Consider the following 23,928-nt stretch of genomic DNA (forward strand, 5'->3'; position numbering starts at 1 on the left):
GATATTTAGAATTTATTTTATTATTATGGTGGAGACAATGGTAGGCTTCCAAATTGATTTAAAATTGTAAATATATCAATAAAGTATTGCCCAACTGATATCTCACACACACCATATACAGAGAGAGAGAGAGAGAGAGAGAGAGAGTGTAGTGGTCTTTTGTTCTAATTGTGGAAGAACATGGATTTTGGGGTATTTTAAAAAATGGATTTGGGATGCTGTCCAGTAGTCCAGCTGACACAAGGGGCTAATGTCCCCAAATACCAATTGGCTGGGCCCCAGAAGCTCCTGAGAAAGAGTAGCTCTGAGCTGCTTGCTAGGGCAGGTTTTTATACTGCTGGGGCCAGCACAGGTGCTGGCCCCAGGCTCTAGCTCCCCCTGGCTACAGATCTGGAACGAGCTAGGCATGGATATTTTGCCCCAAGTGGCACAATTTGTCCCACACTGAAGTGCATGTCCAGGCACGTGTGCTGAGGCAAAAAGCCCTAGTTCAAATTTCCACTGCTTCTACTGGAGCTGCTGAAAGCACACACGCTTGCATGTGTGGATGCATTTATAGATGTTAATTTACAGAGAAAGATTGGAGGAGGGTATGAAAACCCAATATGGCTAGGGAAAGAAATTACACATAAACTAGTACAAATGGCTGCAAATTGGTTCAAATCTGTAAACACAACAGAAGTTCATTGCATATAAACTGCTTTCAAAATGGCTGAAATTGGTTTAAAATAAACCTGGATGGATGTATTATCAGATTTAACTGATTTAGGTTAAATTAGCTTATTGAACTTTTGTCACAGATTCCCTCCAGCATCTCAGGATTCCAGTCCTCCAACATCCCAGGATGTTTTGTACCTATCCTGCAAAACCCTTCTTATGGGAAGGGTGGGCTAGCTTTTGTCCACGTTTTCTGCACCAGCTAAGCAGGAAGTCATTGTCTAGTGCTTCTGGCTACTAGCCTGGGCCACTACAAGCATGTGGCTGCATGTATGGAATCAAAAGTGAATGTCTGTTCACCTACTTATGCATTCAATCTACTCAGTTTTGACTAACCTGAGAAGATTGAATCGATTCAGCTTCAGGCTTTTTGACTACCTGCACTTAGCCTATATGTAAGAAGACCCTGATCACTCCAACTTAGTGTAGCAGATACGTAGGCCACATACAGACATTATGGGTGCATCCAGATGAGCATAGCCATGTAGTATGTGGTACTGCAAACTCTTCTGCAGCCCCACATACCACACAGTCAGGTGTTCTCTGCACTGCAAAGGTGCACTGCCCATGCATGCACTGCACTGCTTTTTTACCCCTGGATATGCAGGAGTCCAAAAAACTCACAGGAAAAAAAAATCTATAATGCTAGAGAAAGGATATCCAGCTGTCAAAAAACCCATGGGGAAAAGAAAAGTGGCACTGTGCACACACAGGCAGTGCATGCCACTGAAAAGCAGAGCTGGGCCACCTGAAGTTGTGTTGTGGCTGCCATCCAGGCTCTGCCAGGCAGGATTGCCACTTGTGCAGCCCCATGAGACCCCCAGAACCCCAGGTAAGGCTGCTGGGGCCAGCACAGTACTGGCCTCAGCCTCCCCTACCACTCCCAAGGTAACTTGCCATGCACCAGAGTACGCATGGCATGGGTGTTCCCTGGGGACAAGTAGCTGCGGTGGAAGGTGCACCACTGCTACTTCTCCCCAGGAATTAAACATCTGCGCTTATCTGGACATGGCCTACGTTTCTACTGGGAGAATCACCACTCTCCTGGTAGAAATTGTCAGCATACAGGCACTCAGTTTCTTGTGAAGAAGATCTGGAAGATCTCCCCTGTGAGAGATTCTCTTGCTAGAATGAATACCGGTATTCTTGACTGCTCTATGATTGAGAGGTGTCCAGCTGATTCTGCTAGACTCCTCCTGCAACTTCCCTAGGGTGGCCATCATAGAGGACAGTCTGGTTGTCCTCTATTGATTCAAAACCCGATGCCTTTATGTCCTCTATTTTTCTCTTCAAGAAAAAATAAAGGACATAAAGGCATCAGGTTTCAAATCAATGGAGGGCAGAGGACAGAGTTGCAGAAAACTGGAATGTCCTCTATGATGGCCACCCTAAGCTTCCTCCATATCTTCCCCAGACTGGGGAGACCCCAGTATGAGAAAGGTATGGTGGAGTTCCCTGCAGCTGCATTCCTCCTGCTTCAATATAAACCTGGTTAGATCATTGCATCATTTCCCAGAGGCCAGGTAATAAGGCATTATATGGCAAAAGATTCTCCCTATTTTCTCTTTAATAGAAGTGTGATAGCTTCTGGCCAGGTACAGACATTCAAAAAACCCAAGGAAAAAGTGATCTAAATGTTGTGCTTTACTCCAAGTGACCTAGGTTAGGTTGGGATCAAACAGAGCACACATTCACCCTTCAGTGGTGGGGCACGCAGACTACCTGCACTGGCTGAGGCCAGCAGGTTAGGGCATTCTCGCACACCTCCCAGCAGGCTGCTGGAAAATGCAGAGCTCAGCCAAGTAGCCAGCCACCTCTGGTTGCCTGGTAGGGACCCTTTCCTCAGCCCCACTCCACCAGTGGCTAGCTGTCAGTGGCAGCCAGGAGGATGGATCTGGGGGAGGGGGGGGTGAGGGCCAGTCAGCATGGTGTAAGCCTCACTCCCCACCTCACCTAACCTGCCTAACAGGGTGTGACAGGTACACAATCTGGGCCAACCCAAATGTGGCCCGCACACCTGTTCCTGGGGGCAACCGCCCACCTACTAGCCTGCCACACCTTGTTGTTAATTAATTAATTGGTGTTAATTAGCAGGAGGCTGCCCTTGTACTGCCCCGCTGCCAGGGGGCGCTATCTGCGGCACCGTTTCCTCCCCTACACCACAGTCCACACCTCGCCAATGGAATAGTTGTTCCTAATTACGCCCTTTTTGTCCTCTCTGAGCCTCCTCAGTTATGCTGCCCCCTCTCTGGGGCTCCCCCAATAATGCCCCCTCCTCTGGGGCTTCTTGGCAACTACCCCCTCTCTGGGGCTCCCCGGTAGTGCCGCCCCCTCTCCGGGGCTCACTACGCCTGCACTGGGGCTTCTCAGTAACTGCCCCCTTCTCTGGGGCTTTTGACACCTCTCAGGGCGCTTCTCAATACTGCTGCCCCCCTCTGGGCCTTCTCTGTCAGGCCACCCTCTTTCAGGGCCTTCTCTGTCAAGCCACCCTCTCTGGGCTCAACATGCCCACACTGGACTTCTCAATAAGGCCGCCCCCTCTCTAGGGCTCACCAGACCCTCACTGGGGTCTCTCAGTAAATGCCCCCTCTCTGGGGATTCTCAACTGCCCTTCTCTAGGGCTGGGGTCTATGCACCCCCAACGCTGCTGCCTCACTGGCACTGGGGTCCTCACACTCCTCTGTGAGCTCCCTATGAGGCCTCCTCCAACCCCTAATAGCCTCTCCCAAACCACCAGTCACAAACAACAACGTAAACACAAGCCCTTCGGCTATAACAAAAACAGAAGCCAACCAGCCCAAACAACATTCAGTCCTACCAGTGACCCTTTAACTCTCAGATGCATCCCCTGCATCAGGTTGCCCCTCTCCCCCAGGGCAGAGAGCTCCTTCCTCTTTGGCAGCTGGCAGGGAACTACCTTTAGCCCCAGCCCCTAGGGTTTATAAGGGAGCCAGGCCCCGCCCCTTCTGGTCAGCTGACCTTCCCTGGTTGCCCTGGCAACCCACAGCTGGGCTCCTTATTCCCTGCTAGGGCTTTCTCCCTAGCAGTTTTCCCCCTCTTTGGGAACAGGGCACCTCAGTGCTCTGTGTCACAGGGACAGGCATGATGCAGGGCTGAGAACCATGTAACTGTGCCCGAGTTGGTCAGTGAGGGGAAACAGAAGCCCCTGCTGCACAGGCCTGTCCCCCCACAGCTGTGCTGGCTCACGTCTGGTGGGACTAGGGGCTGTCTACATGCTGGGGGCCTCTGTAGGTCCAGCTGACAGCTATGTGTCTCCCAGCCCCATGTCCTGCCTGCCTGCCATGCAGGCTAAGTAGCAGACAGGGAAGGGAAAGACCAGACCTGAGCCAGCACAGCTGGGGAGGCCCAACACAGCAGAGGCTTCCACTCTCCTCCCCCTGCTCCCCAGCCTGCCTGACAGGAGCAGGCAGGACACAGGGCTAGGAGCTGTGTGGCTGTAAGGCAAGCTGAGTAGCAAGAGGGGAAGGGAGCAGAGGCCCCTGCCACACAGGCATGGCCCTGGCCCCAGTCCCCCCAGACCCAAACCAGCACAGCTGGGGGGCCACATGACAGGGGCCTCCACTCCCCTTCCCCCACCACCCAGATACCACTGACATCCTCCCTTCAAGGGGGAGGTTAGCAGGGAGCCTGGGATGCTGGGGTACTGTGACCTAACGAGTTGGGAGAGGTTCTGGTACAGATATTCAATATACCCATCTAACCTAAATTGCTTAAGTCAGATACTACATCGATCCAGGTCAATCTTACACCAGAATCCACCATTTTCAAACCAGTCTAAAAGCACTGAACTTCTATACTGTTACAGGTTTTGACTGATTTCTGAGCAGTTATATCAATAAAAATGTCTGTACTTGGCCTCTGTGTGGTTTCTGTTTAAAATTACTGGCTATTTTTTTAATCTTTACTATTATGCATTGGATGTTCCTATTACTCCTAAAAATCTCTGATCCTCTTTTATATCCTGTGAAGCTCAGCCTTTCATCAACAATTTCCATAGCCCAATTACCTGCTGTATGAAAATAATGTTTCCTTGTGTCACTTTTACATTTGCTGCCATGAAATCATTTGGTATTCCAGGCCTTTCTCTGGAGCTAACATCAGTGGCTTTCTGGTTGGCACAGCTAGGAATGCCAAACATTACATAGTATTTTATACAGAATCAGAATACACCCCTACAGGTTTAGCACACAGGCATGCTATATATGTGACAGCTTTTTTAAGCCTTGAAAGATTGCAATGGCCAGTTTACATTTTCAAAGTAGATAAATTAAGTATAAAAATGCTATTTAGTTGTAAAGTGTTTCTTTTCTCTTTTTTTAGGTAACCATGTATTATCCCTTTGACAAACCTAGCCTGAAGGCTGATGACCATAAACATTCCTGACTAATGGCAGTTTTCATTAACAGCTCTCTGACAGTTGTTTAGAAAAAAATTCTATGTAGAGCTACAGTTTTAATGCTCACAAGTCTTTGCATGGCTTGGAGGAAAGAAAACTCTTTTTGTTTGATTTCATTTCTTTTTGTTTTGCTTTTTTATATATAAGTTGAATTGAATGCTGCACTTGCTATTACACATTTCCTTTTTAAAAGCCAGTATTATTTAAATGAGTGGTGGCTGACAGTTTTCCCTAGTGACATAAAGGAACACACGTGTATCTGTAGGATCCTTAAAAATTGCTGTACAAGTAAGCAAAAACTATAAACTAGGCATAAAAATATAAAATACTTCCAAGTTTTGCTATGCTCTAATATCCCTTACTGTCTGAAGTTGTTCCAGAAGCCGTGCTTTCAGGCTGTAAAGGCTTGCAAAAAGATGCCATGAAGTTTTAATCTATTGCTAGTATGTACTGAACTTTGCCAACTAACATTATGAGTCTTTATTAAGAGACTAACACAGTTGTAGATTGTTTTTTGAACTTCTTCCACAACATGTATGATTTTTCCTATGGTATACAGCAGAGATTCCGGCTGGAAAACATGTCTTACATGGGAATTGCCTATCTTGTGTTTGATAGGTTTTGCATGGTGCCTGCTGTGCAACCTGGATGAAAACTAAAGATTAGAGCTTCACAAAAGTGACAAAATTTCTTCCAATATACTTTACAAAAAATAGTAGTTATAAAAGATTTGCTGAGCCAAAACTTCAAAAAAAATCAGGTAATGTGTAACATAACTTTTATAATTTCAAACCATTTTGTTATCCATATTTTTTTATACAAACTTATTTTTTTATTTGAGGACATTGGGCTTTTTGCTAAAAAAATAAAATCCAACTCAGATGAAAGTGAATCAAAAATATAAGACGTGGCAAGAATAACTTTAAATATTATTACTTTGAAAAAATGTTGAAAGTTCAAAGTGCAATAAAGTTTTAGCATTGCATTTTGAACGGTTCACAGAGAGGGGTGAGGGGAGGAGATGTCAAGTGCTACCAGCAGTTTAAGACCTGTATTTATTTTCTATCTAACTGATACAATAGCTTCTTTCTACCTACTTTTGTAGTGCTTATTATGTTGCTAAAATAGGCTTACCAGACCACCTGAAATCATGCAGATATGATTGTGATAGGCAGATATAGGAAGCACATAGAACACATTTTTACATGCACAACAGATGACACCATGAGTATGTTTCCTGTTAACTGTCATAAGAATGGACCAATCCTAATCCATAATCTCTCTACTACTATACACTGCATAAAATTCACCCCTCTTTTTCAGTTACAAATTATGGTTAATACTATATACTTAAAGTCTTTTAAATGTCAGTGATGGTGATACAATCCATGTCTACAAGCCACTGTTCTGAGTGCAGAACCACTGCCAAGAGGTATAATGTTCATACCTGCTCTTCCTACTCAGCACATGCCAAAAACTAAAAATTAGACAATGTCTCCAATCTTAAAGTGGCCCTGAGCTAGTGCTCCTTCTCTCAGTTCCATAACCATACACAGTTTTCTTCCTTCAAATCTTGGAGAATTGTACCCCTTGCTATTGTTTTCTTAATGCCAAAGAATAAAGGATGTTTCCTCCTCTTGAGAGACAGTGGGCATGTCTACATGTGCACTTTAATGCACAGTAGCCTATTTTAAGCTGCATTTGAGCATCATGGCAAAAACACTTATGCGCAGTAAAATTAGGCCACTGAGCATTTAGCATCGCTACTTTCACTACTGCACATTATGGCAGCCTCACATTAAAGGTACTAAATTTAATGTGCAGCAGGCAAAAGCACATTAATAATCATGTAGTGAGAGGAGAAAGAAGGAAATTGAAAAGTTAGAGGTATTATGGTTACCACACAATTCTAGATGCACAAAATTCTGGGGTGGTAGATCCATGAATGTTGCTAACCTTATTGTGCTCTGTATGGGATAAAGCCACCAGAGGCTGGCTTATGCACCATAGGTCTACACTCACGGTTGAAACCTCTATGTGTAGAACTCCCTTCCTCAGAGGTGTAACACAAAAGAGCTGTGCTTCAGGAAGCAGGTCCACATGGGGCAGCATTGGTATATTTGTGCCTCTGCTGGCTGTCCCCAGGGAATGCCTCTGCATGTGTGCTTTGGCATGCAGAAAGTTACCCTGGGTAGAGTAGGGGAGGCTGGGGCCAGCACTTGGGCTGTCCCCAGCAGCCTTATCTAGGCTAGCAAATTGGTCTCACAGAGCCTGACTGACAACTGGAGCATGGCTCTGGCTGACCGCGCTCTGGTTTTGGGAGGCACACGCTGCCACCAAGTGCACCACTTTTTTCTGGCACCGTTTTTTTTGACACTGGGATCTCCTGGGGTCAAAAAACCCACTACGCTGCAAATCAGTAGTCCAGAGAATGCCTGCATGTGCAGGGCATACAGTTTACAGTGCTACAGACACATCTGAGGAGCTGCAAACCACACGTGTACATTCATGGGAACACACCCTGAGTAGCAACTAGAGAGGTGGCTTTTTTATGTCCTTCCCCACTCCACCTCCCAGAAAGGTGGTATTCAGGGCTGCTGCCCCAATTGCTACCTGTCCACAACTATCTTATTGACCTTCCCTTGTGAAAGGGAAATTTAGGATATATCTGAGCAATCTATCCATATCCCACTTTCTTTGAGCACCCAGAAAAGTCCAACATAATAATTCAATAATACATAACTATCTAAGAAGGATACACCCCAGGTCCCTACATGCATTATTTTTAAAGTATGAAAATGAAAACAAAATCAGGCTGGTAGGGAGCTAGCAACCAGCAGCACTTTATATTGTTCCTCAAGCTTCAGATAGTCACTTAGAACTCACCTAAATGCACACTTGTACTCTTTGCATAGAAACAAGTAACTATAATATATGTCTTCAAATGAGCTGCATTTACTGACTTTTCTAGACCCTTTCTTCTTTTGCGACCCCTTCCCTACTTCTTCTTCCTTCCTGCCCCCAAAATAATATAGAGGCATGTAAACTAGGAACAACAGTCTTCTTACATCTTCTGCTTGCTTAGGACTTTATTCAAACCTCACATGTATTCCAGATTTAAACTAGAGTAAATGAGAGCAGCATAGGGCCCTATCAAGAGAAATAAGATCCTATTTATTTACAGCACCTACAAATATATACTTAAGTAGGTTTTTAAAACAGAAGAGTTATTATGTGTTTGTCAACATTATTGAAAAAATAGAGGGTTTTCACATCACAATAGTATCTCAGTTAAAGTGGCATGCTCACAGATACATCACCATTTCTTACCACCTGGTTTATTTAGTTTCTTCTTCTCTGATCACACAACTTGTGTGTTTGTATTTTACACTGAAGGATCTTTTAGAGGAGAAAATTAGTTTTATTTGTATGCCTAACTAAGGAACTGGAAACATGAGAAAATTGCTTTATGGAATTCTGGCCTGGCATCAGGAAACCGTGGAGAAGTAAACATTACATCTCATCTACTGACCATGAGGTCATGGTACATTCAATTATGAAAAGTCATTAATAAACTGCTACTACTGTATTTTTTAACTTGAGTCTATAAATACAACAAACCCTCAGGATACATTTTTATACGAGGAAATCTGTGAGCAATATTAGTCCATCACTGAATGTAGTAGTTTCATTATTAAAAGAAAAGGACAAGAGGAACAAATGATTTGTGTTGTAAGCAAAAAGTCTACTATTGAGCAGCTTCTTTTCAAAGCATGATATTAGCATGTAGTGTCTGTGGGAGATTCTGCTAACTCGTATGAGATTTGAGACCAGTAGATTAATTTTCTTTTCACCAATTATAATTAATCTTATATCAAGACTGTTTATATTTCCCCTGTCACCTACATGCATTAGCACCAGGTTAATGTGTAAACCATGTAGCAAATTATGTCCTGTATAAATCTTTCCTTCTAAATAGTAAATTCTCTGTCCTTACTTCCTGAGAATAACCTTTGATCTTCACATCAACGACAAAAATAATTACCATCTCTTCCCAACCCAATACTAGTCATTTCAATCCTAAATAGCTTCACAGCTGGAGACAGATGTGCATTTCTCCCTGAACAGACCGTAAAGAGTCTTCTACTAGTCTTTATATCATACTTGTCATTCGTTTATCAGTGTCCAAATGTTGTACACTGTAAATGTGTGTAAAACATCCTCAGAATTTCAAACAATAACAAATCAGAGCTGGAAAGAGTCTGAAGACAAAAAAAGAAGTCTTCCAGCTGTGCAAACTGAACTAGTTGCACAAGTAGAAAATGAACTCCCAAGGTTAATGTTATTATCTTCATCTGCAGCAAGAGATGATGTAGTCTAAGACAGAAATGTGCAACTTTTGGAAACATATAGTGGAATACCTTTATACAATTTTTTAAGAACTCTGAAGTATTTAAGCAAATGGCTGTAATTACAGAAATGTACTAAGGGGAAAAATACAATTTGTGTAGACAACTAAAAAACCCTGGTATTTTACAGTTATTAATTACATAATATTCTAGCAGTTATTAACTGAGGAAAGGATTTTTGTCATCTGTCTTTCAAGAGAATAAGCACTTTTTTGTTACATTTTACCTCCAAAATGTTGCTTTATTATCCTATTTATGGAAAATTGTATTTTGGTCCCTTTGCTTTATTTGTCACTGAGAAATACAATATTTGTTCATTTTCTTGAAGATTTTTTAGAAGACAGAATCAAAGAAATTCATAGATTCATTGATGTTAGGGTTGGAAGGGACCTCAAAAGATCATCGAGTCCGACCCCCTGCATAGGCAGGAAAGAGTGCTGGGTTCAGATGCCCATCTAACCTCCTCTTGAAGACCCCCAGGGTAGGGGAGAGCACCACCTCCCTTGGGAGCCCGTTCCAGACCTTGGCCACTCGAACTGTGAAGAAGTTCCTCCTAATATCCAGTCTAAATCTGCTATCTGCTAGCTTATGGCCATAATTTCTTGTGATCCCCAGGGGTGCCTTGGTGAGTAGAGCCTCACCAATTCCCTTCTGCGCCCCCATGATGAATTTATAGGCAACCACAAGGTCACCTCTCAGCCTTCTCTTGCGGTTGATTGGATTCTGTTACTTTCTGTGGAGAAGGAACAGTATAAAAGTATATAAATTACTTAATAGTATAAATAAGGTGAACAAGGAATTCCTTTTTACCTCTTTAAAATACAAAAAACAAGAGGGCATGCAATGAAAAGGTAAAAAAGCTAGAACTGATAAAAGGTATACTTTTTCATAACTAACCTGTGGAAATCATTGCCACTAGATAAAAAAACTGACAGATTTCAAATAAGGATAATTTCATATGGATAATAATATTCAGAGTTACACTAGTAAGAATTATATAAGTATGAGGCCTTACTAGTACCTTATGACAACAAATGTTAGATATCTTACATTTTTTCCAAATCTTCAGTTTCCCAGAAGTATGCTCTAACTAGAACAGCAGTTCCCAACCTCTGGTCATGACCCAAATGAGGGTCGCGAGAGCAATGCTGGCGGTGCTGCACACAAAGGATGATCCTCACTGCATGCTGGGAACTCCCCCGCCCCCACTGCCGTACTCTGCTCCCAGCAGTGGGTCATGGCAAGAAAAGGTTGGGAACCACTAAACTAGAAGGTTCTACTCTCTCTTCAACCAAGAGTGCAAGATCCACAGGACCAGAAGAACAGCAAGCAGAGAGTGTGACTATAGCCAAATAAAAAAGAGAATTTCTCTCAAAGGAGAGAATCCTGGGTTATGGGCACTGCTGCCTGTGTATTTCTGTTTCTTATCCAATAACTGTCTAATGTAAAATGCATAAAGAGTCCTGGGAGCAGAGACTGGAAGGGAGAGTCCTCTCCGTGGGTAACTTGGATCTAGCACTAAGTATCTTAATTTTAATTTCCCCCTGTTGGGATTGACAGCCATGGAAACCTTCCTGAAATTGATTTAAGTCAGACATTTCATACAAAGCATGGTAATGACAGCAGGAAGTAGCAACAGAGTAGCTGGCAGCCCCCTTTTACCTAATACCCCAGTGGTTAGAATACTCACTTATACCTAGACCATTCCTGACAGATGTTTGTCTAACTTCTTTTTAAGACTCTACAGGTTGTAGACTCTACTGCTCCCCAGGTAATCTATCCCAGTGTGTAACTATCTTTACAGTTAGAAAGGTTTTCTTTTTTCCTAGTGAGTAACCTGAATTTTCCTTGCAGCAGTTTAAACCCATTACTTTTGTCTTATCCATAGGAAACACGGAAAACAATTTATTACCTCCTCTTTACAGAAACCTTTTACATATTTGAAGACTGTTATCACATCTCCCTTAAGTTTTTTTCCTCCTCTAGACTAAACAAATCTACTTTTTCAATCTTTCTTTATAGGTCATGTTTTCTAGACCTTTGATCATAGCTGTTGCTTTCTTCTGGATTCACTCCAATTGTTTCTCATCTTTCTTGAAGTAAAGTGCCTTAAGTTGTATACAATAATCCATCTGTGGCCTCACTAGGGCTCAGCAGAGAAGGAGGAACATGTCATACATTTTACGTACAGTACTACATCTCTACATGATGTTCTCATTTTTTTTTATAACCACATGAATTCTATAACAACTAGGGAACCTCTTTCTCTTCACCACCACTTGCAAACACACAAACACACACATGCTTATGTTTTTTTCTCTGATCCATAGAGTCAATTCTTAACAGACTAGCTGATGGCAACATCCTGAGGGATAGCCAGCATGGGTTTGTTGTGGGTAGGTCTTGCTTGACCAATCTTATTTCCTTTTACGACCAGGTTACCTATCAGCGAGACAAGGGAGAAGAGATTGATGTTGTATATTCTGACTTTAAAAAAGCCTTTGATCTGGTATCCCATGATCACTTCTTAGCAAAACTGGCTAACTCTGGCCTTGGCCTCAGCACGATCCACTAGCTGGGGAATTGCCTCCGTGGTAGGACTCAGAGGATGGTGGTTGACGGAAGTCAATCCTCATGGTGCCCTGTGACCAAGGTGCTGTCCTTACTATTTGACATCTTCATTAAAGATGTGGACTTTGGTATCAGGAGTGGACTGCCCAAGTTCGCTGATGACACCAAACTCTGGGATAAAGCACCCACATCTGAGGACAGGCGGGTGATCCAGGCTGACCTTGACACGCTCAGGAAATGGGCGGACAAGAACCTGATGGTGTTTAACACCAAAAAATGCAAGGTTCTCCACCTTGGGAGGAAAAACCTGCAGCATCTTTATAGGCTCAGCAGTACTACTCTAGCTAGCACTACAGATGAAAGGGACTTGGGGGTCATGATTGACCACAAGATGAACATGAGCCTTCAATGTGATACTGCTGCTAGTAAAGCAAACAGAATGCTTGCTTGCATCCACAGATGCTTCTCAAGCAAATCCCAGGACATCATTCTCCCATTGTACTCGGCCTTGGTGAGGCCGCAGCTGGAGTACTGTGTCCAGTTTTGGGCTCCACAATTCAAAAAGGATGTGGAGAAGCTTGAGAGGGTGCAGAGGAGAGCCATGCACATGATCAGAGGTCATAAAAACAGACTTTATAAAGAGAGGCTGAGAGCCATGGGACTCTTCAGCCTGGAAAAGCGCAGGCTCAGGGATGATCTGGTTGCCACCTGTAAGTTTATCAGGGGTGCTTACCAAGTTCACCAGAGCACCCCAAGGGATGACAAGGTCGAATGGTCACAAACTCCTCCATGACTGTTTCAGGCTGGACATAAGGAAGAACTTCTTTACTGTCCAAGCCCCCAAGGTCTGGAATAGACTGCTGCCAGAGGTGGCTCAAGCACCTACTTTGAACGCCTTCAAAAGATATCTGGATGTTTATCTTGCTGGTAACCTATGATCCCTGCTGACTTCCTGCCCCTGGGGCAAGGGCCTGGACTCAATGATCTTCCAAGGTCCCTTCCAGCCCTAGTATCTATAAAATTTATGAAACTCCCATATCTTATGACAGTACTCTAACCACTGGGCTATTGTTATGGGTGGATCCAGGATTTTGAAAAGGGGGTGTGGGAGCAGCAACCAGAACCACAGGAGTATCTACACCCCTGCTCCCAGTTTCCACCCTCCCCCTTCCTTCACCTCCACACTCAGCAACAGTATGATTTTCCCACTCTCCCACTAGCCACTGCCCCTGTTTCTGCTGTCACTAATTGACCCAGGGGCAGTGGTGAGGAGGGAGGCTCCCAAGCTACTCCTTCCCTGCTCCAGCTGGACTGTATGTGGAGTCAGGCTGAGGCACTGACAGTGGCAGTTGAAAGTGGCAGTGGCAGTAGAGGTGGCAGGAGATTGGTATCCTTTCTACTGTGCCTGCTCCCTGGGAACACCGAGCAGGGGACTAAAGATGAGAAACTGCCTGCTGCTCTCACCAACTGAGCCAGGCTCCCCACAGAACCCAATTGGAGTGCATAGGAGTGGCTCTGGAGCCTCCTGTGTCCCATCCCTGGGGCCATGAGTGACAGCAACAGCTACGGGCAGGGGAAGGGAGAGAAGGGATCATGCCGCTAAGCACAGAGGGGAAGAGAGGGAGGAGGAATTCTCATCCAATTCAGGGACTTAAAAAAATGCCTGGTAGCTGTTCCTGCAGCATCAGCTGAAAGCAGCAGTGGAGGTACTCATGCCACTGCACCCATTCTGGATCTGCCTCTGGCTATTGGCAAAGTGGGGAGGCAGCACCAGGCCCTCCTCCTACCTTTTGTGTGAGATCTTACCTTGCTGGCTCTGAGAACACCCTCTGTTTTGAGTTCCATAAGTAAACTGAATGGAGGAATGCTTAGTTTGCAGATCCTAACAGGGCTTATACATGAGCTGTGTTGGTAGTTGCTCAATACCCATGACATATGGGCACTTCTCAACCTATTAGCAGAATAAGTTTATTGTTACAACTATAAAACCTGGAGACTTTACATATCTCTAAGGTTAGGCAGGAGTTAAGTAGTTTAAAGACGCAAATTTGGAACAAGGTACTTTGGTGGCAGTTGGGAGGCACTTAAATCATTTGTGATCTAGCCCTAAGTCTCTAAATACTTTTCGAAAATGTGATTATGAACCACATAATGACATGTAAAAATTTATTGTGCTTACTGTCCTTTAAAAATGGCTCCTAATATTCAACCATTGCTATGAATAAACTTCCACTGGTTCATCTAAAACCAACTGCAGTATGATATAAGATGTGTGTACTCAGCTAGAATTTCCATGGAAGACAAACCCATTTTTCAGAAAAGAAACAGTTTTTCTCTTTATAATATCTGTACTAGTTGAAGTAGTTACATACATGCCAGAAGTTTCTACAAGTGGTAGGCGTAGCACACCATGTCAGGCAATGAACAGCGTTCAGTAGAAAACAAACCAAAAGGCTAGATCCAGAATCAAGGGAAACGCAACTGAGATGATGAATAAAGGTGCATAATGAAACTATGTATTGGTAACTAGTTATATTGAGCAGATGTTCTTAAATGTCTGCTAAGGGTTTCTGTATCCTCCAAAGTGAATACCTTCTTAGATGGGATTGGCTGCAAACAGGGACATGTGGCTAAATGGTATTAGCTAGTAAAAGCTAATCCATCAGACCACCCATCTGTGTGAATCTGTGAATTTCTTCTTTAAAAATGCAGTATAAAAATGTACCTTTACCTTATCAGTAAGAGAGAGAAGGCAGATTAAGAGACCCAGGAAATGGCTGGAAAACATAACAATGCCAGAGCCACTGCTTGCAACTGTGAGGCTTCTGTCCAGGCAGGACTGCTTACCATTGAAGTTTCCATCCAAATCCAGGTTTGGCACTGTGGGAACTGTGGGTTGTGGGTTCCTTCCAGTGATGGCCAGGTCAGGGAGTGCTTGAAGTGTGAGTGGTGCCTCTTGGCGGTGTTTCTCCAGGAACAGGCAAGAGAAATACAGGAGAAGGTGGCGAGGCTCTGAAGCATCCTGTGTCATGAGGCATTCATTGATTCAATGCTGGAGGAGACCTCTGGGACTATGGAGGAAGAAATGCCAGATATAGTGCTAGAGAAGAGAGAGGACATGGACACCCAAGAGGGTGGAAGCTGGACGCTTATAACTTCTGGCAGCAAGCATTGATCTTCATGTTTACCTGCAATCATTCATCTGGAGAACAGATATGCAGCCCTAGCAGCAGAAAGGGAGGAGCACATTCCATTGGTGGAGGAAGACAGGCCAGGCCTCACCAGAGTGGAAAGGATCAAGATAACTGCCACCAAGAAGAAGCAATGGGTGGTGGTGATTGGAGACTCCCTTCTGTAGGGGATGAAAGTGTCCATCCACTGACCTGACCTGTTGTCTTGGGAGGTTTTCCAAGAGCTTGGATCCAAGATGTCACAGAGGGACTATTAAGACTTATCTGGCCTTCTGAGTACTACCCCATGCTGCTCATCCATATGGGCACCAATGATACTGCCAGGGAAGACGATGAGCATAACAAGAGTGACCACAAGGCTCTGGGTGCAAGGGTGAGGGAGCCTGAGGCTCAGGTTGTGTTCTCATCTATCCTTCCAGTCAAGGGAAAGGGCTCGAGCAGGAGCATCCTACAGATCAATACCTGGCTGTGCAGGAGAAATTTGGCTTCTTTAACCATGAGATGTTCTTCCAAGAAGAAGGATTTCTGTGAAGAGATAGAATCCACCTGATGAAGAGAGGGAGGAGCATCTTTGCAGATGGGCTTGCTAACCTAGTGAGGAGGGCTTTAAACTCAGTTCACTGGGGGATGGAGACTAAAGCCCTGACGTAAGTGGAAAAGTGGAAGACCTGGAGGAAGAGCAAACAGGAGGGGACAACAGGGGGGCACACTTCTTGAAAAATCAGGGTAATCAACTAGTTACCTCAGGTGCCTGTACACAAATGCACATAGCTTGGGAAACAAGCAGGAATAATTGGAAGTCCTTGCACAGTCATGGCACTATGATGTGATTGGAATAACAGCGACTTGGTGGGATAGCTCGCATGACTGGAGCACTGTCATGGATGAGTACAAACTGTTCAGGAAGGACAGGCAGGGGAGAAGAGGAGGAGAAGTTGCACTTTATGTAAAAAAGCCATATGATTGCTCAGAGCTCCAGTATGAAGCTGGACATGATTGGAAATGGATGGAAAAGGGCAAACATAGTGCCCATATTTAGGAAAGGGAAGAAGGAGGATCCAGAGAACTACAGACCAGTCAGCCTCACCTTAGTCCCTGGAAAAAATCATGGAGCAGATCCTCAAGGAATCCATTTCAGAGCACTTGGGGTAGAAAAAGTGATTAGGAACAGTCGGCATAGATTCACCAGAGACAATTCATGCCTGACCAACTTGATTGCTTTCTATGACAAGGTTCTGTGGATGTGGAGAGACCAGTGGACACACAGTAAGATGGATAAAAACTGGCTGGAGCATCAGGCTCAGAAAGTAGTAATCAATGCCTCAATGTCTAGTTGGCAGCCAGTATCAAGTGGAGTGCTGCAGGGGTCGGTGCTGGGGCCAGTTTTGTTCAATGTCTTCATCAATGACCTGGAAGACCTCATAGAGGGTACCCTCAGAAAGTTTACAGATGACACCAAGCTCAGGGGGAATTGTAGATGCACTGGAGTATACGGCTAGGATTCAGAGTGACTTAGATAAATTGGAGGTTTGGGCCAAAAGAAATCTCATGAGGTTCAACAAGGACATGTGCAAAGTCCTGCACTTAAGACAGAACAAAGTCATGTGCCAGTACAGGCTGGGGGATGACTGGCTGGGCAGCAGCTCTGCAGAAAAGGACTTGAGGGTTACAGTGAAAAATAAGCTGAATATGAGCCAGCAGTGTGCCCTTGTTGCCAAGAAGGCTAATGGCATCCTGGGCTGCATTTGAAGGTGTGTTCCCAGTAGGTTAATGGAAGTGATTATTCTCCTCTAAAGAGCACTGGTGAGGCCACACCTAGAGTACTGTATTCAGTTTTGGGTCCCTCACTATAGAAAAGATGTGGACAACATGGAGAGAGTCCAGTGGAGGGTAACAAAAATGGTGAGGGGGCTAGGGCACATGACTTATGGGGAAAGACTGAGGGTACTAAGCTTATTTAGTCTATAGAAGAGAAGACAGAGGGGATGTAATAGCAGCCTTTGACTATGTGAAGGGGGTTTTGAAATAAGATGGAGCTAGACTGTTCTCAGTGGTGAGAGATAACAGAACAAGGAGCAACAGTCTCAAGTTGCAGCAAGGGAAGTTTAGGTTAGATATTAGGAAGAATTTTCTCACTAGGAGGGTAGTAAAACATGAACAGGTGACCCAGAGATGTGGTGGAAGCTCCATCCTTGGAGGATTTTAGGACCCAGCTAGAAAGACAGGAAAAGAAGTATCATGCTACCCTATTTTGTGGTATTTCCACAAGATTCCAATTAGCAGCCAAATTAGAAAAGCACATGCAAGGCAGAGTAGAAACAGGGGTGACAGGTGAATTCTTCTATCATGTAACCATTCACTTATAAAAGCTCTCTCTCAAAGAAGAGGACAAGGGCTATAAATTACAGTGATCTAAAAAGCTGTTTCCCAATGCTAGTGGATTTTCATGAGCTACAGAACTAACAGGCCTGCAACTTTTGCCATCTTTACACATCTGTCCTTGTAGTAAGAAACCCTTTTTTTGCCTGCCCCGCCTCCAATGTGAAGCCCCTCCATTTGGCAAAAAGCCCCTTTTGCAGTATTTTCCCCCTTTTGGGGATGATTTCTCTTTTCTACCTTTTCTTCCTTCCTCCCTCTTCTTCTTTTATTACATTATTATTATTTTTTATAGAAAATAAGTTGTACTTTTAATAAAATATAAGTTGTAGATGCTTTTATGGGTATTAAATAGTATTCTGCATCAGTATGTCCCCCCCGCATTGTATTTGGTCTATTTGTTGTATGTGCCATGGTATTTCACCTTTTTATGTTTTATATTCTATGCTTTTTAACTTTGTAACAAATGTACTTTAAGTTTAAAAGTAAGTTGTACCATGTAACAATGTTAGCAGGGGCAGGAATCAAACCACAGCTTCTCTGTATGGAGCGGGTGGGTCCCTGAATGAATCTTGATTGATTGCATAACATAGTAGCTAGACAGGATAACAAATTAATGAGTGGCAATTAACACCTATGAAACCACACACTAAGGAGAGGAAAGGATCAATACAGAATCAGCAACTCCCTGAAACTTCACTGTTGAAGGTACAGAAGCCCCAGTTTGAACTAATCAATGCCAAAGACCGACTCTTGGGACTAAATACCCTCCCCCCCCCCTCAATCAACTGCCCCCAGAGCCCTATTCATCACAGCAGTGAATTAATCAAACTTCATCAATGGACTCCCAAGACTGTGTGTACCTGCAGACACGACCCCTGGGGCTGACAGCTTCCATCCAGCAACCAGCAAGGGGGGTGTCCCACAAGGTCAATAACCCCTGGATTGGGTAAGCCTGAAAATTGGGGAGTCACCAAAGTCTGCCAGAGAGGGATAAAAGGCAGTGAAGAATGACCCCCAATGGTGCCCTCTTTGACCTGACCAGCACCCTGCCTGCCCAGCCAGAAGAACCAGCCAGCGACCCACTTCTGTAGCAATATCGCACTGAAAGAAGCCCCAACTGGCCATTGACGGCAGATTCCAGTGCTTGGGGATAGGTATATCTTGACACCGGTGCTTACTGTCCATAGCTAGCTACTGTGAGTGTGTGTGAATGTGTGTGTGTTTCAGGAGATCAGCCCCAAGGTTTATAATCTGACTTTTGCATCCATCTAATAAACTAAAATTTTATGATGATCCTGTGAGTTGGTCCTTTGTAACCAACATCTTGACAAACGTGGATTGTGATGTAGATGCATGTGTCTAGTACACCTTTGCTCAGCCACCCCATAGATTAATGTAATTTATCCAGTTTAAAGTCTCTACAGCTGTATGTATATTTTACAAAGAGAAAGTGTATTATGCTCACTATATTCTATACACTACCAAGAAGAAGCTGGGCTCAGATTTATAGTTACGTATGAATTTACCTGCCTACGTGTGTCTTCTAACTAACTCAGAGATACAAATACAAACCACAGAATCCAGGGGCATTTCTTTATCTGAGGGATAACTAAATGCCTATACCAATTAATTGAACTCAACTTCTTTGTATGAACAACTGTTGTTCACATATTAGTTATAGACTTTCGAAGATATGCTATCTTCTGCTCCAACAGACACATTTACACTATGCCTGAATGCAAATAATACACAGAAATAAAACAGATAAAAAGAGAGATACCCTAAAATAAGCAACTTCTCAGAGTAATATGTACAGTACCCCAGAAACACCCCCATAGTATATTTTGTAGAAAGGGCCAGTGAAGGACTGAAGAGATGAGATTTGCAATATTTCTATTTAATCCAGCTATAGCAAATACAGTAAAAAAATTCTGAAGCATTTTTTGGTAAGCTGTTCTAGAACAATAGATACTACCAGTGTAGTATAAAGGTTTTTATTGCGACAGGTAAAGGTAGGATGAAAGAAATGAGGATAATTTTTTTTGTTATATTTTTCACTTGCATATATTTGAACACTACATTTCCAGGTTAATGCTGGAACCCCTTTAATGAGGTCCTGAAGAGAGAGGCCTGTATGGCTGAGTTCAAGAACAACAGAGACAACACTTCAGAGACATTTGTATGAGAAAATAAGGAACAGGTAGACAAGCCTGATATTATTGATGACATAGAGCAGTGGGGGCCAACCTTTTTGGCAGGCATGCCACAAATTAGCCCTGCCCCCTCTCTAAGTGCCACTCCAGTTCCCTCTCTTTGTCTGATCTGCTGCTCTGCTTTCTGCTTCCTGCCTTACCTGCCACTGTGCAGCCTGTCCCCTCCCTGAACTGTCATATGCCACATACAGAGATTGCCCATGCTTCTTGTGGTACAGGTGCTATAGGTTAGCCACCCCCGACGTAAAGGAAGCATGGAGACACAAGCATCAATGGACAAATATATACAAGTCAGGAACAGAAAAGTGAAAGGGTCTGGAAGCAGAGAAGAAACTGTGTTCAACAAAGTAAAGGTTTGATTTGGTAAAGTGTCAGTGTAGTATAGAGAGGAGCAGTTGGAACAAATGAATAGCACTACTTTGCACCTTCTTTTAAGTGTTCAGATACCATGTTGATGAACATGCTATAAATACCTGCATACATACATGGAAAATAAATCCCTGTTCACCATAGCAGGCATCCAGAGCGACTTAGCAGACTGAAGAATTTAAAAGAAAATATTATTCAGGCCACCCATGTTCCTCCTTAAGGCATTTTATTCCTTGGGATGCTCTGAGTAAACTAATTACAGGAAAAGAGACAAAACAAATGGGTTTTAGATAGCCAGAAACCAAACCAAGAGATAAAGCCATCTGTGGCTATCTCTGCACCTCTGTTCTCCATGTATAGCTCTCTTTGTGCCAAAAAAGTTTCTTATATCATTTCTGCCTTCATCATCTTCTTTCCCTCAATTTGCCTACAGGCCTGTCTAATTTTCTTCCTCTGAACATCTGTGCAGAAGTAGAAGTCATGTAATCATATAGGCATGCCTGCATTTTTCACAACCATATTCTTAAAACCTTTGGAAACCTGATGGACTGACCTCTAAATGTGAAAATCTTAAGAGGAAATTAAATGGGTTAAAGACTGAATTATGGAAGGAGAGGTGACTTTGCTTCTGTTGACTCTGAATAAGCGCACTGATAGAGCAATCACACTATCTGGTTATTTGTAAAAGTAGTGCTATGAAGTTAATGTAGCTCTCTGCATCATTATTTAGCTACATGTCTTGTAAGGGAAAAAATCAGTTTGTGACAATTTTACATCTGCATAAAGATTTCACTGATGCTAATGATGACACAAGGTAAATGGTAGTAATAAGTCAAGTGGGGTATTATATTCAATTCTGGGTGTGCCCGTCTCTGCTCAAGAAGGCGTTCTCGGGCAACTCTTGCACAGGCGGCTAACTGGATCTGCCCCGGCCTCACTGGAAGGTCCCCGGAGTGTGCCCCGGGAGCCTGTGGCAGATCCCCAGAACTCGCCGACTGAGGTCTCAGCTGGGCCCACAGCAGGGGGGCCCCCCTCTCTGCGGCCTCCAGTGCCAAAATGCCCCTGGGTGGGTTCTCACGGGGCTCCGACCTCCCCTACACCCTGGCCAATGCCACCTTCGGTCGCGGAACTTCTGCTCCTTGTCCCTGGCCCGAGGACTGCGTGTCCTGGGCCCTCTCGCCCCTGCGGGCTTCTTTCCCGATGCCCTCACCAGCGTCTCTGCCGGCTCTTCCCTGGTTCCCTCACCAGTGGTTCCTGCCGGCTCTTCCCCGGTTCCCTCACCAGAGTTCCTGCTGGCTCTTCCCCGGCTACCTCTCCGGTGGTTCAAGCTGGCCCTCTCTCCGGGTTCCTCCTCGGTGCCTCTGCTGGCTCTATCGTCAATTTCGCCGCTCTTCCTCGTGGCCGCGGCTCTCCCAGCCTCCGCCACTCCCGGCGCTGCTGCAGCCTATGCGGTCCAAGGCAAAGACCCCATGCAGGTGCCCAGTTCCGGTCTCGGGCTTCCCTACGGGCCTCGCATCCTCCTGCAGCGCACCCCCTCTGCCTTTGGGGCTGCATTTTATTTCTGTCAAGCGGCGCCTCTCTCTGACGTCACTCCGCTCCAGCTGTATGAAAGCGTGACTAACAAGCCTTGCGGGTGGTTTCCCGGCCTGCACGCCGCTACAGCTCTCACCTCCTGCAAAGCATAAGTGAGCGTTTCCTCTGGCTCTGGGCCGGGGTTTCCCTCTAACCCCGTTGCCCCTGGGACACTGGGCAAGTCTCTTCAAGAAAGATTCTGATAATGTGCAGAGCGTTCAGTAAACAGAAGCATATTTAATTCAGAGGCTGAAAAAACAAACTCATAAGGATTGGTTAAGAGAAACAGATATGTATAAGCTTGACCAAATACATCTTTGGGCACAAATGTCACCCAGTACTTGCGGCATAAGAACCGCAAGGGAAAGGAGTTGGTTTGGATGTTACAAAATTAACAGAATTAGATATATATGTAAAAAGAAGGAAATAAGATTCAGAAAGAAACTCTTAGATGCGTTTAAGGTGCAATTTTCTAATGGTGAAATTTTAAAAATTATGTAGACAAATGCAGGGTGCTGCACCTTGGGAGAAGGAATCCACAGCATACATACAGGCTGGGGAGTTCCCTTCTTGAAACCACAGAGGCGGAAAGGGATTTTGGAGTCATTATTGACCCCAAGATGAACATGAGCCGCCAATGCCAGACCGCAGCCAGCCAGGCCAGCCTTACCTTGTCATGCATCCAAAGGTGCATCTCAAGTCAGTCCAGAGAGGTGATACTCCCCTTCTATGCGACATTGGTCAGGCCGCAATTGGAGTACTGCATCCAGTACTGGGCACCGCACTTCAAGTGGGATGTGGCCAGCCTGGAAAGGGTTCAGAGGAGGGTCACCTGGTTGGTGAGAGGGCAGCAGGACAGGCCCTATGAGGAGAGACTGAGGGACCTGAACCTGTTCAGCCTCAGCAAGAGGAGGCTGAGGGGGGACCTGGTGGCTGCCTACAAACTCATCAGGGGAGATCAACAGCAAATAGGTAGAGCCCTTTTCTCCCCAGCACCACCTGGGGTGACAAGGAACAATGGTAATATGCTGATGGAGAATAGGTTTAGGTTGGAGATCAGAAGGCAATTTTTTACAGTTAGGGTGGTCAAAATCTGGAACCAACTTCCCAGGGAAGTGGTCCTCGCCCCTACCTTGGGCAAATTCAAGAGGAGGTTGGATGATCACCTGTCTGGGGTCTTGTGAACCTAGCATTCATTCCTGCCTGTGGCAGGGGTCAGGCTAGATGATCTGATCAGGTCCCTTCTGACCCTAACTACTATGAAACTATGTATAGGCTATGCTTTACTTATGCAATTTTTCTAGGTACACTTATATCGCCCATTGCTATCATATTCAAGTGTCTTGTTATCATTTTACAAACAGAAAAACAGGGCCCTCAACCTCACAGATATTTAGGTGCCTACCTTGTAGCGAAAAACCTTTGAGAAGTTGAGTGCACTGGATGCACAAAGTGATTTACCCAACATCAGAAAGGAAGTACTGTATTTCCTTGCATCCCACACACCCCCAAATAAGACAAGCACTTTGCTTTTGGGAATGCAAACTGAAGAAGAAACATACTCCAGAAATGTTGTAGACCAAATTCTTATCTCAGTTATTTTAAAATAAATCAGGAATACCATCATGGACATTGATGGACTTTCTGTGGCTTTGCAGCCAGACGCTTTCCATCCAAAGTAATGCAATACTTTGATGCTTTATCTATTAACAATCCTTTTAATTTTGTTCTGTTTATTAGATTAATAATGATACTTCTCTTCAACTATAATGAATAAATTGTGAATGGTTTCAGTGACAAGGCAAAACTGAATTCAAAACTTAGTCCAAAACTAGGAATCTTATTGTTTTAATTAAGATGCTGCGTGTAATCTATGCTGTGCTATGATTCTGTATTTCCAGGTTGTTTGTATGAAGATGCCATCCATTCACTTTCTTATTTTCTTCTGGTTGCTAAAAGCTTTAGTATCATTCAGATCCTGGAATGGCTTGCATTTTGTTGTAATTTTTACCCTGAAGATCTTATACATAGATGATGAACCAAGATGCTTCCCAAATATGTCCAAAGGGAAAAGGAAAAGTAAGAAAACA

At 44.2% G+C, this 23,928-nt stretch overlaps 1 protein-coding gene across 4 annotated transcripts in view; it reads right to left on the reverse strand.

Moving 5' to 3' along the window:
• BMP5 (bone morphogenetic protein 5) overlaps positions 1–23,928 on the reverse strand; it is a 109,999-nt gene continuing 86,071 nt past the window's right edge. For 3 of the 4 annotated variants that reach the window (XR_009463323.1, XM_019497007.2, XM_006272661.4), the window contains one exon: positions 1–23,928. This exon is cut by the window's right edge. The gene's annotated coding sequence lies outside the window, so the exon portion shown is untranslated. The other variant, XR_009463324.1, reaches the window with a different exon arrangement.

Source organism: Alligator mississippiensis, chromosome 1 (assembly GCF_030867095.1).
Source record: "Alligator mississippiensis isolate rAllMis1 chromosome 1, rAllMis1, whole genome shotgun sequence".
NCBI lineage: Eukaryota > Metazoa > Chordata > Crocodylia > Alligatoridae > Alligator > Alligator mississippiensis.